Below are 10444 nucleotides of genomic sequence, written 5' to 3' on the forward strand. Positions count from 1 at the left end.
CTCAGCTATTTGGGAGCCTAAGGCAGGAAAATCTCTTGAATCTGGGAGGCAGAGGTTGCAGTGAGCCGAGATGGTACCACTGCACCCCATCCTGGGTGACAGAGCGAGACTCCATCACAAAAAAAAAAAAAAAAAGTATACTGAGACTTACTTGTTTTATGGCCTAGATTATGGTCTATCTTGGTAAATGTTCATGTGCACTTGAAAAGCGTGTATATTCTGCTGTTACTGGGTGGAGTGTTCTATGAATGTCTACTAAGTCAATTTGGTTGATAGTGTTTTCAAGTCATCTGTATTCACACTAATTATATGTTTTCTTGTTTTATAATTATTGAGAGAGGGTCAGCAAGTTCTCAGACCATAATTGTGGACTTGGCTATTTCTCCCTGCAATTCTATTAGTTTTTGCTTAATTTATTATTTAATTTAATTTAATTATCTCTCTTCCCATCAGAGGTAATGTGCCAATGTCTGAACAAGATTTGAGGGAGGCACATCTCACCCATGCACCTGAAAACTCAATCATCATGCTTATGAACTACAAAAGGGTCACTTTGTTTATTTTTTCAATTTCAAAAATTTTTCGAGACAGGGGTCTCACTCTGTCACCCAGGCTGGAGTGCAGTGGCACGATCTCGGTTCACTGCAACCTCTGCCTCCAAGGTTCGAGCAATCCTCCTGCCTCAGCTTCCTGAGTAGCTGGGACTACACGTGTGAGCCACCACACCTGGCTAGCTTTTTTGTATATTTTATAGAGACGGGGTTTCATTATGTTGGCCAGGCTGGTCTCGAACTCCTAGCCTCAAGTGATCCGCCAGCCTTGGCCTCCCAAAGTGCTGGGATTACAGGCATGAGCCACTGTGCTCAGCCACTTTATTTATTTTTAAGCTTGGTTATTAAGGCACATAAGTATTTAGGATGTTGTAACCTCTTGTGTATTGACCTGCTGTATACCCGGTAATATTCTTTGCCTGAAATCTACATGGTTTTGTATTAATATTAATATAACCATTTCATTTACTTTTGATTACAGTTAGCATAGCATATGTACTTCCCTTTTTTTGCTTTTATCTTATTTGTATCTGTATATTAAAATAGGTTTCTTATAGGCAGTCTGTCATTGGATCTTGGTTTTTTTTCACTTTTGCTATTATGGTAAAATTTACATAACATAAAATTTACCATTTTAACCCTTTCTAAGTGTACAATTCAGTGATAGTAAGTACATTCACAATGTTGTACAACTATCACTGCTCTCCATTTCCAGAACTTTTTCATCATCCCAAATGACTCTGTGTACCTATTAAATAATACCTTTCCACTCCCAGCCCCTGGTAACTTCTAGTGTACTTTCTGCCTCTATGAATTTGACTATTCTAGGTACCTCATATAAGTGGAATCAGAGTATTTGTCCTTTTATGTTTGGTTTCTTTCTTTTTCTTTTTCTTTTTCTTTTTTTTTTTTGAGACAGAGTCTTGCTCTGTCGCCCAGGCTGGAGTATAGTGGCATAATCTTGGCTCACTGCAATCTCTGCCTCTCAGGTTCAAGCAATTCTCTGCCTCAGCCTCCTGAGTAGCTGGGATTACAGGCACCTGCACCATGCCCTGCTAATTTTTTGTATTCTTAGTAGAGATGGGGTTTCACCATCTTGGCCAGGCTGGTCTTGAACTCCTGACCTTGTGATCCACCAGCCTCGGCCTCCCAAAGTGCTAGGATTACAGGCATGAGCCAGCACGCCTGGCCTGGCTTCTTTCACTTAACATAATGTCTTCAAGGTTTATCTATGTTGTAGCATACGTCAGAATTTTATTTTTTTAAAGCTGAGTAATATTCTGTTGCATGTATATACTACATTTTGTTAATCCATTCTTCTATCAATGAACATTTGGGTCATTTTCACCTTTTTGTTTTGAGACAGAGTCTCACTCTGTCACTCAGGCTGGAGTGCAGTGGCACTATCTCGGCTCACTGCAACCTCCACCTCCTGAATTCAAGCGATTCTCCTGCCTCAGCCTCCCACGTAGCTGGGATTACAGGCACACACCACCACAACCTGGCTGATTTTTGTATTTTTTATAGAGATAGGGTTTCACCATGTTGTCCAGGCTGTTCTCAAACTCCTGACCTCAAGTGATCAGCCCGCCTCAGCCTCCCAAAGTCCTGGGATTATAGACCATTTTCACTTTTTGTTTTTTGTGCACAATGCTGCTATAAACACTGCTGTACAAACACCTGAGTTCCTGCTTTCAATTCTTTGGAAATTGAAATATGCCTGGAAGCGGATTGCTGGATCATGTGGTCACACAATGTTTAACTTTTTGAGGAAACTTCCACAGTGGTTGCGCCATTTTATGTTCCCACCGCTGATGCACCAGGGTTCCAATTTCTCAGCATCCTTGTGAACACTTGTTATTTTCTATTTTTTAATTTTGTTTTGTTTTTAATTTTAACATAATAGTCATCCTAATGGGTATAAAGTGGTGGGTCTTACTTTTTTACCTAGTCTGACAATATCTGCTGTTTAATTAAGGTGTATGTTAGTTATCTACTACTGTGTAACGAATTACCACAATACATAATAGCTTAAGAACCAAACATTTTTTCATCTTTCAGGTTTTGAGGGTCCAAAATCTGAAGCAACTTATCTGGGCAGATCTCTCTCCTAAGGTTATGATCAAGACGGGGCTGCAGACTCTGAGGATTTGACTGGGGCTGAAGAACCCACTTCTGAGCTCATCCAGGAGGCTGTTTGCAGGAAGCTATAGTTTCTTACCATGTGGGCCTCTCCATGGGACTGCTCTCAGCATGGCTTTCCCCGTAGCTGATACCGATACTGGGAGAAAGAGGAAGAGAGAGAGAGAAAAAGACGAAAAAGGGAGAGAGAGAGAGAGAGAATGCAATGCTGCTCTGCCCTTAGAGAGAGAGCGAGAGAGAGAGAGAAAGAGAGAAAAAGAGAGAGAGAATGCAATGCTGCCCTGCCCTTTATGGCCTAGTCACCAATTACACATCATCCCACCTGCCTTATCCTTTGCTTAGTAAGTCACAAAGCTCAGTCCATGCTCTATGGAAGAAGCTCATATGGCGGTGGAAATACCAGAAGATGGGCCTCAATGCTGGCCATCTTGGAGGCTGGCAACCACAAGATATTTAGACCATTTACATTTAATATAATTATTGATATGTTTGTGTTCAAATCTATTATCTTATTTTTTTATTTCTACCACCTGTTCTTTGTTTCATTTTCCCCCTCTTTATACATTATTTTTAATTCATTGAATATTGTTTATGATTCCTTTGTAACAATTTGTTAGCCTGGTGGCTATAACTGTTTGTGATGTTATTTTAGAGGTTGCTTTACAGTCTATAGTATATATATTTAACTTCTACAGCTGTCTTCAAGGGATATTATACTACATCATGTATCAGAACCTTACAACAATATACTTCTATTTTTTCCCTCTAGGACTTTGTGATATTATTCTCATATATTTTACCTGTATATATGTTAACAACAAACATCAAAATACATTGTTAATATTTTTGCTTCAATCACTTTTACCTTTTAAAAATGTCAATAACAAAAATAATAATATTAGCCTTTATATTTATCCATGTATGTACCATATCTAGTGCTTCTCATTTTTTTGTGTAAATCCAGATTTCCATTTGGTATCATTTTCCTTCTGCTTGAAGTATTTCCTTTAACGATTCTTATAGTGCAGGTCTGCTGGTGATGAATTATCAGCTTTTATATGTCTGAAAAAGTCTTTATTTTATCCTTGTTTTTAGAAAGATAATTTCACTGCATGTGGAATTCTGTGTTGACAGTTTTTCCTTTCTTTCAATGCTTTAAAGATGTTGCTTCACTGTCTTTAAGCTTACATTGTTTTTAATGAGAAATTTGCTATTATTCACGTGTCTTTTTTCCGTTGTATACAATGTGCCCTACCCCCATCCCTGGCTAATTTCAGGATTTTTCTTTTCATCACTAGTTTTAAACAATTTGATGATACTATGGCTTGGTATAGGTTTTTTTTTTTTTCATGTTTGTTTTAGCTTCTTAAATCTGTGGGTTTATAATTTTTATCAAATCTGGAAGGTTTTTGGTGTTATTTCTTTTAAAAAAATATATATATATACTTTTTCTTTTTGAGATACAATTTCACTCTGTCTCCCAGGCTGGAATGCAGTGGTGCAATCTCAGCTCATTGTAACATCTTCCTCCGGGGTTCAAGCAATTCTCATACCTCAGCCTCCCAAGCAGCTGCGATTACAGGCACAGGCCACCATGCCCAGCTAATTTTTGTATCATTAGTAGAGACAGGGTTTCACCATGTTGGCCAAGCTGGTCTCGAATCCTGACCTCAGGTGATCTGCACGCCTCAGCTTCTCAAAGTGCTGGGATTACAGGCGTGAGCCACCTCACCTGGCTTCAAATATTTTTCTGTCCCCCGCTTTCCTTTTCTTTGGGAACACTGGTGTCCAAGTCACTCACCATCACATTTCCCTTATCCTGTTCTCTGGAAGTCACTCACTAAGCACAGCTCACATCCGATGAGGGGTTTACATGACGACGTGTGTAGCAGGAGCTGTGGATCATTTGCTGGTGAAGTATGTTTTACAGTAGCCCTCACTTATATTTGATTGCTTGAAATTGTCCTACACTTCACTAATGCTCTGTTTATTTGTGTTTCAGTCTTTTTTTTCCTGTGTTTCATTTTGAATACTTTTTATTGATGCATCTTCAAGTTTGCTAATCTTTTTTTTCTGTAATATACAATCCGCCATTATTCCCTTCCAATGTACTTTTCGTATCAGATATAAATAGTTTTTCTCTTTGGAGATTCTGTTTGGATCTTAGTTATATCTTTTGTCTCTCTACTAAACTTGTTCAATCTTTTGTCTAACTCTTTAGAGATATAAAATGTGGTTATAACAATTTTTTTTTTTTTTTTTTTGAGATGGAGTCTCGCTCTGTCACCCAGGCTGGAGTGCAATGGCGTGGTCTCGGATCACCGCAACCTCTGCCTCCCAGGTTCAAGCGATTCTCCCAACTCAGCCTCCCAAATAGCTGGGACTATATGTGTGCACACCACCACTCCTGGCTAACTTTGTTGTATTTTTAATAGAGACAGGGCTTAGCCATTTTGCCCAGGTTGGTCTCAAACTCTTGAGCTCAAGCAATCTGCTGCCTGCCTAGGCCTCTCAAAGCGCTGGGATTACAAGCATGAGCCACGGTGCCTGGCCCTATAATGATTTTAATGTCTTTGTCTACTATTTCTATCATTTGTGCTATTTCTGGGTGAGTTTCCATAAATGAGTTTTCTCTTCAGTATGGGTTTCATTTTCCTTTAAATTGGATCCCAAATATTATGAATTTTATTAGTGTTGGGTGCTGGATATATTTTCATTCCTAATAATATTTCTTCCTTTCTTTTTTTTTTTTTTTTTTTTTTAGAGACGAAGTCTCACTATGTTGCCCAGGCTGGTCTCGAACTCCTGAGCTCAAGTGATCATCTGCTTTGGCTTCTCAAAGTGCTAGGATTATAGGCATGAGCCGCCATGCCCGACCTTTCAAAATATTGTGGAACTTTGTTCTGGGATGAGGTTAAATTACATAGAAACAATGTGCTCCTTTTGGTTCTTGCTTTTAGTCTTTATTAGGCTGGAACGAAGCAATGGTTAGTCTAGGGTCAACTTTTCTCCCTGACTGGGGCAAGATCCTCCTTGGTACTCTAGCTAATGCTTTATGAATTATGAGCTGTTCCAATCTGATGGAGCAGGCATTGGCCCCAGCACAGTTCCCTCTAGTGCTTTCTTTCCCTGACCTTGGGGAGTTTCCTCACCTGTACGCACTGGTAAGTACTCAATTGAATTCTTAAAGGAACTCTCTTCAGATCTTTGCAGTTCCCTTTCCGTGCAGCACTCTCTACGCGGGTATTCAATTCTATGAATGTTGGCTGCCCTTGGTTTTTCCAGGACATTTCCCCAGATGTGCCGCTTCATCTCCTCAAACTCAAAGAAGCCCTTGGCTTCTGTCTGGATGTGTCCTCCCTGCCTGTAAGGCTCTATTTGTTTCACTGGTCTTTGTTACCCAATGTCTAATGTCTTCAGAGCTGTTGTTTCTTACATTTGGTCTGGTTCTATATTTGTTTCAGGTGGGAGGGTAAATCTAGTTCCTAGGGTAAATCTTTGCCATGTCCCGTGTCTTTTTCTATCTTAACTATCATTTTGATGGAGTATTTTCTGCAGCAACTTCCTGAGGAAGAATTTATGGACATAAGCTTTTGAGATCTTTCAAGTCTGAGGTTTTTTTCTCAATTTACATTTGATTGATAATTTGGCTGGGTATAATATTCTACATTTGAAAATTATTTTCCCTCAGAATGTTTAAGAAAGTACATCCATGTGTTTTTAGCTTCTAGTTTTCTGATTGATTCCTTCCCCTTCTGAAGAAAAAACAAAAACAAAACAAACAAACACAAAAAAAACCCAGAAAAAACCTTTCGGGACATCTTTTTCATACTTACTATTATCAAATTCTATATCAATGTACTTTTTTTTTCAAATGTCCAACATTATGTTGGGCATTTGGAGAACCTTTTCTATTTAAAAATGTCGTCTTTAGGAGACCGAGGTGGGTGGAATGCTTGAGCTCAGGAGTTCGAGACCATTCTGGGCAACATGGTGAAATGCCATCTCTACAAAAAAGTACCAAAAATTAGCCAGGCATGGCGATCCACACCTGTAGTCCCAGCTACTTGGGAGGCTGAGGTGGGAAAATTGCTTGAGCGGAGAGGGTCAAGGGTGCAGTGAGCTGTGATTGCATCACTGCACTTCAGCCTGGGCAACAGAGCAAGACCCTGTCTCTAAAATATATATATATATATTTTCTTTAGCTCTGGGAAATTATACATATATTCTTTAGCTCTAGGAAATTATATCTAGCTGGTCCTACTGAAGGAAGTCAGATTCACTTTTCTTCTCTCTTCTCAGTCAGATACCATTCATCTCTCTGTTTTCACATTTTTAGAGCTTTTTTGGCATCTCTTACTAGCTGCTATCTCCTAGTTTGTTTAGCCTACTGAAGAAAGGTTATTCTTCTCTCCACTAAGTCAGTTACTACTAATTCATCTGTTTTGCAGCTTCTAGAATTTTGTAGCTATCTCTTGTCCACTGTCATCTCCTCTCTTATTCTCTCTTCCCTCGTAGTTTGTGCCTTTTGCATTCCTTTACGATCATGTTGGTGGGACTCCAGGAGGGAGTGGAGAGAATGTGCGTGTCCATGGGGCATTTATTGGAAAGACAAGGCAGGGGCCCAGGTAATCAAACTGTGCATTGTGGAAACATGTGGTGGTCAAGAAGCCCAGAGTCCACTCCCTGCTGGCCAGAGCTTGCTGACTTCCATTGCCCAGTCAGGACTAGTTCAAAGAAGAGCAAGGAGGAGACCACAAATGTGCCAACAAAGAAGAGTATATGCCCCCTAGACTTAGCTATAGAAATTCATTTAGTTTATTCCAAATGCTTGTATTAGTACCTCCTCTGTGCAAGACCAGAGAACAGCCCAGCGTGCCCAGCTCCAGAGCTGCCATTCTTAACCACTGATTGTATTCCATACCAAGAGAGATCAGAACAGAAACTTCACCTGCTACTTTTTCCTCTTGTGAGATATCTTAGTAGCTTCTCTTCTTGAGTTGCTCAGAGCCTGTGGCCAGAGGCCTTGTGTCCTGCCTGTGTTAACAGCCGTTTGATATTAAAGACTGATGGAGGTGGAACTACTTGCTAATCTAGGTTTTCTGGTGGTGAACTTTAGATGAACAATGCCCCTTTGATCTTCGGAAGCAGGCCACAGGATCCTGCCTGCTTGGGGCTTGCTGGGCACAGGCTGTGGAGATCAGTTGGAGGCCCTAAAGAGTCCAGTTTCCCCAGCTGCAGGTTGGAGTGATTTGCATTTCAAAGGCTCTGGATAAACTGCAAAGGAGCACATTGGGGAAAGATTACTTCTAATTCCTAATGACTCAAAAAGGCTTGGTAATCGTTGGCCACCCAGCTGAAGCCTGCCCAAGAGTGAGTTTTAGACTGAAATAAGAGAAGGTAAATGCAGCCAAGCACTGGGGGAAGCACATGGGGAGGTTGAAATGATTGGAAAAGAAAGCATGGGGAACGAAAATCAGAGGCACCATGTTAATATTTTACCTGCATTTTCATCCGTTTTCTTTCATTTCCAATATAAGCGCAGGAAGGGCCTTTTGTAATTATCGGGCTGACATCAGATGAAACCATGGTGACATGGTTTCACAAATGGAGAAACTTTAAAGGCCAGATATCTTGTTTATGGCCAGATGGGTGAAGCTTGATTCAGGATTGGAAGCCAAGTGTCCAATCTCCTAGTCCTGAGTTCTTCCCCTCTACAGCTTAACTATCTGAGGACACCGCAGATATTAGAGCAGGCTGGCCAGTTTGGGTTTGGAAAGTATCACGATGAGACACAGAGGAAGAAGATTATGTGGAAGAGGTCTAGAAATATATGATTACCCTTTCCATTTCTCTCGCTTTGTGTTTATTTTGGAAGTTTTAGAGTTTTCACAACTATGATAACAATATCTATTAAAAGCTTTAGAACCGTGTATTTTTAACCTAGCAATGCATTTGTAGAAATTTATTTTCCAAAAATAATTGAGACGTGCATAGAATTTTAGCCAAAGTAATGATAATCTCAGTCCTTTTTGTTTTTTTTTTTAAGGCAAAAAAATTGGAAAGAAACATCTAATAGTAGGGGTGGAATTAAGTAAATGTTGATACATCCATGCAATAGACTACTGTGTAGCTATTAATATTAGAGTGACTTTATAGAATGTATTTAATAAAATAGAAAAAAGTTTTACATATAAATGAAAAAAGTAGATTACAGAAGAGAATGTAACACATAATCCTATTTTTGGATAAATAATATATACATGAATGCAAAAATAACTAGAAGTGTATATCAAAATGTAATAGTAGGTATCTCGGGTAATGGGATTATTGTCTTTTTGTACTTTTCTACATTTTTCACATTTTCTAGGTCTGAATATGTATTACTTTTTTATCAAATAAAAAAAACCTATAGCCTTCTCAGAATGACAATAAATTGCCAGATAATATAACGGGACCATTTTTTTACTCACTGCACTTGAATAAAAGTGTGGTCTTTCTACGGATCAAGTCCTAAACACTCTGTAATAGTTATTCTTTTATCCCATCCTGCTGGGTCAGCCACTTTTCATGTGCTGGTCCTACACTTAGAATTAAAAAAAAAATTCAACTAAATTGTTTGTTTGTTTGTTTGTTTGTTTTAAATCACAGACGAATCCCTATCAGACAATAGACAAAAGAAATGTGTAAAGCTTTGAAGCAGAGACAAACAAATCATTAGGGATCTTGTTTGCAAGTTTTAAAATAAGATACATATAACTGTCCCCACTGAGTGACTTCAAAACAAAGCCTGTAGTATCAATCTTGATAAACTTCAGACGATTTTACCTTGCAGGTTTCAAACCAAACAGTAATAAAGAATTTACAAGAGGCAGTTCTGACTACGAGGTCTGAAGCCAACTGTTGCCGAAACAAAACATGGTTGGGGAATTTGTAGGGTGAGCATATCAACCAAATTAGCACACTTCTGCAAATTCAAGAGGGTGAAATTGTCATGACACGAGGCAACAGGCAGAAATTGGAACTAAGGAGAACTGGGAATTATAATCGACCTATGAATTTTGCTTCTTTCTAAAGGCAGTTCTGTTTGAGAGGCTATGTGATATGAGAGAGTGATGGAATGTGGGGATTGGATGTGCCCTTGGAAGCCGACCACCAATGCAGCCACCTCATTGCCCGATGGGGAAGCTGAGGTGCAGACTGGGGAGGGCCTAAGCTGAGGCCGCACTAAATTTGTGCCAGAGGCAGCTCCTAACTAATGATCCAAGGCTAAATGCCTTTCAATGATTGTTTTCTGCAAAAGAAACAAAATCCTTTCACCAAAGGCCATGCAGAGGCCACTAAGGCATTCAGACAAGAAGCAGCATGCAGAAGCAGAGAGAGACCTGTCAGAAAGCCCTGGCTTGCATCCCAGCTTTGATTCTGGCTTTTTGACTTGGGAGCAGTCACTTAACCACTCTGAACATCAGTTTCTTCATCTATAAAGTTGGGAGGGTAATAAAAATCCTCAAATGGTTGAACTGAGTACCTGTAGCAACCACCATTATTATTCAGATTATACATTGACTTTGCTTTTGCATCGTGGTAATACACAGATAACGTGAGATTTATCATTTTCTCTATTTCTAGGTGTACAGTTGAGTGACATTAAGTGCATTCACATCGTTATGCAACCATCACCACCATCCATCTCCAGAACTTTTTTATTTTCTCAAACAGAAACTCCATACCCATTTAAAAAACAACTTCCC

The 10444-nt window shown here is 39.5% G+C and overlaps 1 non-coding gene across 1 annotated transcript; it reads right to left on the reverse strand.

Annotated features, from left to right (window-relative positions):
* Window positions 1–447: 447 nt before the first annotated feature.
* LOC115933651 (small nucleolar RNA U13) lies at window positions 448–549 on the reverse strand. The gene has a single exon (XR_004069515.1). It is a non-coding gene; the product is annotated as a small nucleolar RNA U13 (small nucleolar RNA).
* Window positions 550–10444: the final 9895 nt, after the last annotated feature.

Source organism: Gorilla gorilla, chromosome 12 (assembly GCF_029281585.2).
Source record: "Gorilla gorilla gorilla isolate KB3781 chromosome 12, NHGRI_mGorGor1-v2.1_pri, whole genome shotgun sequence".
Lineage (NCBI taxonomy): Eukaryota > Metazoa > Chordata > Mammalia > Primates > Hominidae > Gorilla > Gorilla gorilla.